The sequence below is a fragment of the Pinus tabuliformis genome, chromosome 8 (genome assembly GCF_031772625.1).
Source record: "Pinus tabuliformis cultivar Carrire ecotype Pingquan chromosome 8, CPIR1, whole genome shotgun sequence".
Lineage (NCBI taxonomy): Eukaryota > Viridiplantae > Streptophyta > Pinopsida > Pinales > Pinaceae > Pinus > Pinus tabuliformis.
The window spans coordinates 777,610,172-777,621,798 of record NC_142294.1 but is presented as its reverse complement, the minus strand read 5'-3'; the positions used below and the strand labels follow the sequence as shown (position 1 = coordinate 777,621,798).

Sequence of the window (11,627 nt, the reverse complement as noted above, 5' to 3'; positions counted from 1 at the left end):
ATTAACATAAAACATATTTTTGAATATTTTTAATAATAAAATAAAAATTAATTTTATCATTTCATTTAAAAATAAACCATACCTAAAAATAATTGTCAAATATCTACCTTACTCATAGAATATCAGTCAAAATAAAGATATTCAAATCATACACACAGATTATAAGGAACAAAGAATTCATCAAGATCGAGGTGTATTAAATATATATTCACCGGAAAAAATAGATAATGTGCGCGACCTTTGCATATATTGCATTCTTTATTTATGTTCTATTTAGACAAAATGTATATTCATAAAAGAAATACATCATGTTAGTTGACTTGCCAGAACTTTGCATATGATACTTTCTTTATTTATGTTTTTATGTGGTTTGATTTTCTTTTGGATTGAAACAGACATCCATTCATCGCTGTCAAACTCTATAACGACAAAATTTCTTCGATGCAAACTATGGTATAATATGGAACAAAGCGGTTGATATTAACACACAAAAGCTAATAGAGAGATTTTGAAGCAAAAGCTAAGCCGATATTTTTTAACTTCTGTTTTAGTATTAATAAGTATAACGCTTCCTTTAATTATATCTTTTGCTGCTTCAGTGTTATTACATACACTGCGTGCCAATCCAAATTTTATCATACTCTTGCGTGTCTATATTTCTGGGAGAAATTTTGGTACACAACATTTGATCTTGTTCACAAGCAACGCATCTCTGCACCGGAAAATGAAATCGTAAGATAATTTTACTTCGCTACATGGAATCGTTACGATAAGTATTATATTGTATTATGGAACCGTTGAAACGAATTTAAACGCACATGCGCAAGTAGTGGTTGCCCTATGTGACAGGTAACGAGAGTAGTGGGCGCTTGGATAACATCCAAAGTTCAAACACATGGGTGCGTGTAGTTTGTTATAATCTCTGACATATTCCATTACCGTGGAGTTTGTTATAGGCATATTCGCACAAAAGCATATTCTCTGACAAAAGCAGCATATTACAAGAAAGCAATTTATCGAACTTGAATAATTGCCATTTGCTTTTATATTAGGGAAACTATGAAAACTCCGAGTTGCACTCTGATAATGGCCACTTGCATTTATATAATGGAAACCATGAAACCTTGGAGTCGATGAAACTTTCGAAGGGCCTTGGAAGGGAATATAGCCGTTGAAGGAAGTGGGAGAGGAGTGCCTTATTTGCAAAGGGTGAAAACGGCAGAGCTCTTTACATGGCCCAAGAGATGATGGATTTCATTATACAAAAGGGGAAACACATGTTAATACTAAAACGCCGTCATCATGTGGGTTGCTGGGCAGGTTAATCCTGAGGCTCAAGGCAGCGGCTGCATCAATTTGCGGTGGATATTCAGAAGTAGCAATGGGCGACCATTAACATTGAGAGACACAGTGAACCCGATTCTGATACCCTGCGACGATTTATGCAGCGGTTCACCATTCTTGTTCGCAGAGGGAAGTGCAAAGCACATGAAGAATTACACTTGCAGTATGTGGGAAGTCTGTCATGCGACCATGTGCTCTCCGGTATTTGAGATGCCTATTCCCATTAAGTCCGTGGATGGGCAAACAACAATTATGGGAATAGATGGAGGGTGTGTGATGAACAATCCCACAGTAGCGGCCATTACTCATGTGTTGAATAATAAGGTTGACTTTGCGTCTGTTAATGGGGTGGATGATACCTTGGTGTTGTCCCTTGGAGCGGGAGCAATTGATTGTCAATAAAAATGTGGGGAATAGTGGAATGGGCAAGGCCGATTATGAATATTGTGAGTGAAGGAATTTCAGATATTGTGGATCATGCAATCAGCGTGGCTTTTGGTGACAGTCCACAAAACTATGTAAGATTGCAGGTAATTTATAAAGCAACTCATGTATGTTTATCAATGACCTTATGTGTGGATGGCATCGAATTCCATTTATATGGTATCATTTTATGCTCTGCGACATTGAATTCCATTTATATGGCATCGAATTCCATCTATATATCATTATTTTCTATCAATTTGATTGCGTGTTCATTTCTTGGTACCGTGTTCATGTCATCCTACGTTGCAAGAGGATGTTAATGTTGATTTCTCTGATGAGCTCAATGGAAAAAAGGAGAAACAAGACTATAGTATGATATAAATCTTTCAACATCTTTCACCAGAAAAATTGGAGCTACACGTATGTAATACTTTCCATTCTCATTCAATATTTTCCCCACAATGGCAGCATGAATTTGCGATGAATCTGGTTTAATCTAGTTTAATAATTGAACTACTTTGCAGTTTAATCAGTTTTAAGGTACTTATCATTTTGTATCCTTCTTCAATTAAATTTTTATTGGTTTCATGCTAGTTTAATCAATCCATCACGTTTAACTGCTTTATTTTTGCTTGTGGAATTAAAAGTTGTTTTTATTTCTATCAACTTAATCGGACTATTTCATGAGTTGATTGACTCCCAACACAATTATTCCTAATTTAACTCTCCTCTACTATGCAACCTAATTACAATTTTTGACTATTTATTAAATCTGATTTTATAGATTTCAAAGCTAATTACAAGATCTGTAATATTATTAAGCTACATTTCAAATTATTATTGTAATACATATATCAGCCATATCAAATCTTGTAAGACAAATATTTTCCTTTGCTTTATAGCTTGAGTGTATAAATATTTTCGTACAAATAAACTCACTTAACTTCGACTAATTCTCTCCGTAATACTGGAAGTTAAATCTTCTTGTACATCGTGAGCTAATAAATATACATAAATCTCAGTGTACGAAATTCAATATGTGAGGAGGACGTACAATGGTTCTCTACCCTGCAAGGACATCTTCTCTCTATTATTCCTTGTTATTCCTTGTTGTGTCAGATAACATTTATGGATAATTCCTTCTGCATCTACAAATAGCATTTATGGATAATTTTGTTCTTACATTTGAAATGTTGAGCACTTGTTTCAAAGTCTTGTTTATAATTATTTTTCTGCAATTATGGATAGCATTTATTTATACTTTTACTGCCCCATTATACTTTTGTTCACACACTTCATATCAATATTCGTCTCCTCACCCATCGCAAGGCAATTAAATTTTCTTTTGAGATTTAAACACAAATAACAAGAAAAGCTGAATGGTTACAATTTCAAAAGACCGATCTGTTCTGGTATAATGGTGATCAATTCTAATTAGATTAGAAATACATCTTAACTGGGAAGGTATTGGTGATACATAGACTGTTTTTTGTAAATTTGTGTCTGGGCCACCCTAACGTGATTTGCTCCAATGTCGAGGAAGCTATTTGAAATTTCATTTGAGAACACATAATTACTTATTTATATTGCATTTTTTTATGTAGATTATTTGTTGGATTAACATTCAAGTATTGATAACTGAATTATCATTCACTGTAAAATAATATGAAAATATGTAAGTATCCTAACTAGTATAAATAAAGAGAATGAAATGATATGTAATTATTATTATTATTATTATTATTATTATTATTTATGTTTTCTTAGGAGGATGAGGTGGAGGAGGAGGAGGAAATAGGCAGAGGTTGAGGGGCAGAGGAGGCCAAGGGGGAGGAGGCACAGGAGGAGGAGGCAGAAGCGAGGGAGGAAGCTAAGGAGGAAGAGGCAGAGGAGGAGGCAGAGGAAGGGGAGGAGGAGTGGGAGGCAGCGAGAGAGGAGGGTGAAGAGGTGGAGGGGGAGGAGGAGGAGGAAAAGGGGGAGGTGGAGGAGGAAGGGGGAGAGGCAAAGGGAGAGGCGGGGGAGGAGGAAAAGTGAGGGAGAGGAGGTGGAAGGGGTGGAGGAAGAGGGAGGCGAAGGGAGCGGAGGTGGAGGAGGTAGAGTAAGAGGAGAAGCAGAGAGAGGAGGAGGAGGGGGAAGAGGAGGAGGAGGAGGGGGAAGAGGCGGAAGATGCAGAGGGCAACAAGGCTAAGGTTTGGGGGGAAGGGGGGTAGAGGAGGATGTGGAGGCAGCAAGAGAGGAGGGGGAGGAGGAATAAGGGGTGAGGGAGATGGCAAATGGAGAAGAGGGAGGGCAAGGAGGGAGGTAGGAGGAGGTGGGGGAGGAAGGGAGGAGGTGAAGGAGGAGGTGGGGGACAAGGGGAGGAGGAGGGGTGAAGTTGGAAGCGGGGCAGGAGGGGAGGAGGGGGGCGAGACGAGGGGGAGGTAGCAGGAGAGAAGGGGGAAAAGGCAGAGGTGAATGATAGGGAGGAGGAAGAGGTTGAAGGGGATGATTTGGAGAAGGAAGAGGGTGAGGGAGAGGGAGAGGAGGGGAAGGAGAAGTAGGCAGCAGGGGAGGGAAGAAGAGGACGGCGGGGGGAGAGGTAGAGGTGGAGGAGGGGGGAGATGTAGAGGTAGAGGTGGGGGAGGAAGGGAGGGTGAAGGGAGAGAGGAGAAGGTTGAGGGGGAGGATGTAGTTGAGGAGGAGGAGAAGGAGGAGGGGGAGGAGGGGGAATATGCAGAAGAGACGGAGGGGGAAGAGGCAGAGGAAGGGGTGGGGATGGATGGGGAACCAGAGGAGGAAATAAAGGAAGAGGTCGGGGGGATGGGGAGGTGGAGGAGGCAGGGATGGAGGGAAGGGGGGAGAGATAAAAGTGGGGGGGGGCAGAAGAGAGAGGGAGGGTGAGAGTGAGAAGGGGAGAGAGAATGTGAGTATAAGGTTGGGGGGAGAGGGAAAGAGAGCAGTAGGAAAAGAGAGATAGGGACAGGGAGTGGAAGCTCAATTTGGGGCAGAGAGAGAGAGAGGGATGTTGCATGAGAGAGAGAGAGGATAACGGGGGCCGCGAGCAAGAGAGAGGGGAAGGGACAGGGGTGCGAGTTAGAGGGGAGAGTGATCAAAGAGTAGAGGGACAAAGAGAAATAGAGAGAGGGAGGGATATAGGGAGGACGAGAGAGTGAGGGAGGGAAACAATGATGCAGAAAGAGAGGGCATGAGAGAGAGAGAGAGAGGTGGGGGTAGAATGAGAGGGGGGAAATGTGGCGGTTTGAGGGATAGTGCAAGGGATGGGGGCGGAGAGAGAGAGGGAGCATGGCAGTGAAGAGAAAGAAAGGGAGCATGAGAGAGAGAGGGAGAGGAGAGAGGGATTAGGGAATAGCATGAGAGTGTGTGAGACAGTATGTACATGGAAAAGGGGTAGAGCTACAAAGAGAGAGGGAGTGATGGGAAAATAGTGGTGGCTTGAGGGGGAGTGAGGGAAAATATGGATGGTTTGAGAAAGAGAGAGAGAGATATATGGGGAAAATAGGGACAGTTTGAGAGATAGGGCATGGGAGATAGAGAGAGAGAATAAGAGGGGGATACTGAGAGAATGTGTGGGTAGAGAAAGATATCGAGACCATGTAGAAGAGAAGGGGGAGAGAGCGATGGAAGGATTGAGAGAAAAGGATAGAGTGAGGAAGGGAGGAGAGAGAGGGAGAGGTGGGGGGATAAAGAGAGAAGGAGAGGGAGGAGATGGGGAGATAAATTTAAGGGGAAGGATGATGAGATAGAGATGAATTGGGAGAGAGTGGGGAGAGAAGTTGAGAGAGAGATCATGCAAGAGATAGAGAAAGAGAGATGGATGGTAAAATCATATTTGTAACAATCCATAGTAAGAATCAGAAAAAATATTTCATATGCATCTCATGTTGCTAAAGTAAAAAAATAATAAAAACTAAAGAAATTATCATTAATTTAAATATTATTATTATTTACAAAAATACTTTAATATATATGTTAAACATACATACATTTAAAAAAACATGGAATAAGATTCTTAATAATGGAGACTTACCATTGGAGAATCTTAATCTATAAATAGACTTTGTTAGAAACCGATTGGACAATACCATGCCTTATCAATACTACATGTGCCAAAAATCACAACTCACTTCATATGACATTTTTTTATTTAATCAATTTAATTAAAATGGTTAAAAGAGAATAACTACTTTTGAGATAAATCTCAACCATTGATTTGTGTAAACTACTATGAATATTCTAGAATATTCCATGGAAGTTAATTGAGCTTGCTAACAAAAACAAATTAATACATGGTATTTAAATGACAGGTAAAAATAAAAATGAAAAGCCATGTGAAGGACACTTTTAAAAGGGAACCCATGATCAAGAATTTACTTGACAGGTGGTAGTTCCCATCAAATTTACACCCTAGTAATTGATGCATTCAAAAACATATTTCAAATAACAAAAAATTACCAAAAATTGTTTGCTCAAATTCAATCGAAAAAATCCAAAACATAAAATAACTAATCAATGCTGAAAAAAGATACAAAAATAAAATAAAATAAAATATATAGATAGAAATATATTAATAAAATATAATATATAGATAAAAATATATTAATAAAATATATGAATCAAAGTATATTACACTGAAAATTGAAATAATCATAAATCTTTTTTAAATTGCACTAGTAAGTCTCAATCTTCCATGGAATAAGATTCTAATATTATGATTTATTTATAAATATTACATTCTGAGAAAAAAAGAAGCTATTATAACAAAATTTACAGATAAAATATATTAAAAATTTACCACTCAATTATTTTTTTCATATAAAGTATTTATATTTTAAATGATAAATTAAAAAGTTAAAATAAAATAAAATAAATGTTTTAAATAACTAATTTTTAGTTATTATAAATAAACTAGGGTTGACAACAACAAAATGATATTTATTTGAACAAAAAAACTAGGAATAAGAATAATATAAAAATTATTCCTTAGGATGAATGTAAATGCCCATAATGCAAAGGTTATGAACATCAAATTAATGATGAAGACAAAGAGAATGTAGCACAATCAAACAACATAATGGTATGTATTTGAACAAAAAAATTATTAATAAGAGTACTATAAACATTATTCATTAGCGTAAACGTGCATAATGCAAGGGTTATGAACATCAAATTAATGGTGAAGACAAAGAGAATGTAGCACAATCAAGAAATTGTGGAGGAGTTGGCAGCAAGGTGGATGATAAAATAGGATTACTCATAATAATTAGCATAGTTATATAAATTAAATAGGTGATAGAAATTGTTACCCGTGATTAAAATAATAATGTTCTATTTAATTTATGTAATACTGAACCTTTGTAATGGGAAAATGGAGTAAAAGGCCTAAATACAACTAACAAAAACTGTGTATAAACATAGTAATTGTGAGTAAAGCACTTTATGCACCACAAAACCCTAGATACATTAAACTAGAGTACACCCATGAATACATAGAAAAGAGCTATATAGATGAATAGTAGCAGATGCGTAAATAATTCTCACTTATCCACTTTGAATCGATCTGGAGTGGAATATATATATATATATATATATATATATATATATATATATATATATATATATATATATATATATATATATATATATATATATATATATATATATACATACATACATACATACATACATACATATATGTTATTAATTATTTTATTCCATTATAAAAAAATTAAAGATTTTTTTGATTTGTTTTTGGAATACGGTTTCTTTTTTATATTATAATTTACTATTATTATAATTTAATATGTATTTGATATTGTAAGTTTTTTATTATTATGAGAGAAGGAGAGGGAGCAGATGGGGAGATAAATTCAAGTGGAAAGATCATGAGAAAGAGATGATTTGTGTCATGTTCCCAACAAAAGTCTACATAAAATAAATATGTAAAATAAAAATGTTATGGTTTATTTAAACTTTACCGCCACCCTCCTATCCAAACATGAATACACATATATAAATTGAGTTATTTCTTAGTTTATACACGAACATACTCTATATGCATGGAGCTTAATACCATACATGTCTAACCCTTGTCATGACACTATACCTGTTACGTATATGTGGCTTTGGAAATTAATGCATAAGTCAAAGCTCAATGTGATCGGTTCGTCCGCCGGAAAGTTTGTCCGGACCCTGCTCCGGCGCCAGGTGGATGACGAAAGTTTAATGGCTCACACCAACTCTTGCCAGGTGGCCTGGCGCAGCTGTGAGGCCATGTGATTCCTCGGGTGCCACACTGTTGATCTTCGCGCCCAAGACTCCCGCTCGATTCAACGGTGGGGATTTGCTACCCACATCCAAGGGCTCAAACGCATTCAAGGGTTTGGAGGGTTTGTTCATATTCCATCGGGTCACTCTTTTTGGTTCATTTGGGTATGCGAGACAGTCTCGCGGCGCCGAATCCTCCATTGCTCGGCCGGTTCCTCCTCTGCCCGAGTGATGAGGTTCTGCATCCACGGTTGATCAGGTATAGGCTTGTAATTGTCGCCTGCCGCACATCCCTGTTTTACTCTACGGTTGTTTAGATGTATACTGTGCGTTTATTTCTACTCAGGGTTTGACTGTTTAACTTAATATGTTCATGTGCTAACTTCCGGTGTGTCTGCCGGTGTACAGACGGGTCACGGCTACAGCCCTCCTACTGTTCGCGGAATGACACTGCCGTCCCATTGTATTCTCAGGTATGTTACCATCTCTTATTCGGAAGCGGAACTTGGGGTTCACTCTGAGTGGTAAAGGGTTCTACTCATATGAGTGTTGTATAGAATTTTTGGCCAGAGGAGTCCCTCATGGCGCTCATTTTCACTTGTCTTCAGGGTTTCTGCAATCGATCCATACCTCTGGGTTATGGTTTGCGGTCGTCCATTCTATGCTGGAACCTATGCAACGTTTTGGTTTATTAATGCTATTGTTTAAATGCAGTTTCTGGCATTATATGCCCGGTCGTTGTATATACATTTGAATAGTGGATTCTCGGCCTCCAAGCCTGAACTGGGTTTAATTTTGGCGATTAAACATTCGCCCTTTTGTTTCTCATATTAATATAATGTTTAAGAGTTACATTCAGACCGTCATCTTTGCCTTTTGAAGAGCTGTAATATATTTACCAGTCCTCCGGACACTTACAATGCATTGTTTCGCTTTATATGCTAATGGTTAATCATATAGTTCCGTTTAATATTCTTTTTCCCGTATACTGTGAATATGATACTTCTTTTCCTACAGTCGGTTGAGTTTGTTATTAATGGTCGACTTCTGCTCTAATATGCCATTATTCTTGCTTACAGTGATATGGTTTATTATTTCCCATAGTTACAGAATTGAACTAATCTGATATAGGGTGTTATTAATATGGTAAATGTAAATATTTTGCTTCACCATGTTTGTTTGTACCTACAGTGAGGTATGCGGCCATTTACCCACGGCTAGGTGTTTCGCTCTGATATGGTATATTGTTCAGCTTCAGTGGTGTTTGTAATTGTTTCTTTGTGCGCCTTAGCCGGATTAATCCCTGGCATAGCGTAGAACGATACATTCTGTGAATCGTTGTAATGCATGGTACATGATACGAATCTAGCATCTGAACCCTCGATGCAGGGGTTTGATGTATAATTTATATTACTGGTTTCATTGTTTAAGATTCACGGCATTGGTATAAATAATGTATCTCTCAACTGCTCTTTTCGTTCTAGCTGGGCGCTAAGCCTTTTAGATACTAGTTATACTGTACTGTTCTATATAACCTTCTAATGTTCTGAACGAACTTCTATTGGCCTCTCAGGACCGCATTTGGTATCTTCGTGCTTATATATATATATATTGCTGCTCGATTACAACAGATAGTCCCCAACATTTACCATTTCTAACAGCTAGTTTCTAGATATTTATTTAATCTATGTCGTACTGCCTTTTATTCACAGATATTCTACTGTCTTAATTCTCTTAAGCATTTAACCGTTAAAGAGACTCAGACTCAGGCTATCTCTTCTATCCATACCACTCTGTATACAGTTTATTTTTAGTTAATCTTTGTGATAGACTCGTACCTGGTCTGCCAGTTACAGGAATTGATGCTCCAGAAGTTCACCTGCATTTCATGTTTGCTCTTGACCACCCAACCTTGAGATCCATCATCACGTTGGATTCTCCCCCCGAGCTATCTTGCAGGCCTACAGCCCTCAACAAGATTCATGCACTCAGTGCTTGGGTTATCTGGTCCTTACCAGACTTAACCCGTTTTCTCGTTTTCTTCCCTTTCTTTGGAATTCCTCCCTGTCTGTCCCAACAGCCCCAGGGGTTTTCCCTTCCAGGACTTTTCCCGTGTGAAAGGGTAGTTTCTTCAGTTTCATAACTGATTTCTTTTCTTTAAAAATCCCTCACTAAGAGGCTGCCAGCATTTCAAAAATATAAATTTCCAATATATTTAATTTCATCAATAAGATAATGTCATTTTAGTTTTTTTTTTTTTAAAACAATAAATGAACAACAACTACACATCAGTTTCTTACCACAGTAACATTTCCACATTTACATTTTTTTCCGGGGTCATCACATCTCCCCCTCCTGGGATTGGACATCGTCCCGATGTCTATTTCCCTTAAATAAGTCCGGGTAGACTTTTCTAATAAGTTCTTCGTCTTCCCAAGTAGCCTCCTCAGGCCCGTAGTGCTGCCACAACACTTTAACTTGGGTAATAACTCGCTTCCGCAGCCGCACTTCTCTCCGGTCGAGAATGCTCTGTGGTTCGACCAGAACCTCGCCTTCCGGTTCGACCTGCAGACAATCAACACCTTCAGTCAGTTTCTGTTGAGCATATCTGCATAATCAAAACAACCGGATTAATTCTTACCCGAACATCTTGCCATCTGATCACATGTTTAGGATCGTATACATATTTTTTTAGAACAGAAACGTGGAAAACATTGTGAATCTTAATATGACTTGGCAGGGCGAGTTGGTAAGCCACCGGCCCCACTCTTGCCAAGATCTGAAAAGGGCCAAAGTACCGAGGAGCCAGCTTGGCGCACCCACTCCATTGCAGTGTGCTTCTTCTGGCTTGGATCCTCACAAACACATGGTCACCAACCTGATATTCTTTGAATCTTCTTCTTCGGTCCGCAAAACTTTTCTGTCTGTCCTGCGCAGCCTTTAAATTGGCACGCACTCTTTTCACCATGTCTTCCATTTCTTTAAGCATTTCCGGACCCAAACTCAGCTTATCCTCAGGTCCACCCCAACTTGAGGGTGTGCGGCATTTTCGCCCATACAAGACCTCAAAGGGGCTTAGCTGTGTCGACGTATGATATCCATTATTATATGCGAATTCAACCAGGTGTAAATACTCTTCCCATTGGTTTGGTTTCAGCATCACATATGCCCTCAACATATCTTCCACCACCTGATTCACTCGTTCGGTTTGACCATCGGTCTGCGGGTGATAGGCCGTGCTAAAGTTCAGCTGTGTTCCTAACTCAGCAAACAACGTTCTCCAAAAAGTGGACGTGAACTTTACATCACGATCTGATATGATTATTTTCGGCAGTCCATGCAGTCTGAACACATTCTGCATGAAGAGGTGAGCAATTTGCACAGCCTTATAAGTGGACTGCACGGGTATGAAGTGTGCCGCCTTACTCAACTTATCAACCACCACCATAATGGAATCATTGTTTTTCTTTGTCCGTGGCAAACCGGTTATAAAATCCATGGAAATGGTTTCCCATTTCCACTCCGGAATAGGCAAAGGTTGTAACAGCCCGGCCGGATGCAAATGTTCTGCTTTAATCTGCTGGCACTCCAAG

The 11,627-nt window shown here is 38.6% G+C and overlaps 1 pseudogene; it reads left to right on the top strand.

The window, feature by feature from the left end:
• Positions 1 to 1,302: 1,302 nt before the first annotated feature.
• LOC149237900 (putative inactive patatin-like protein 9 pseudogene) lies at positions 1,303 to 1,746 on the top strand (annotated as a pseudogene).
• The last annotated feature ends 9,881 nt before the right edge of the window (positions 1,747 to 11,627 follow it).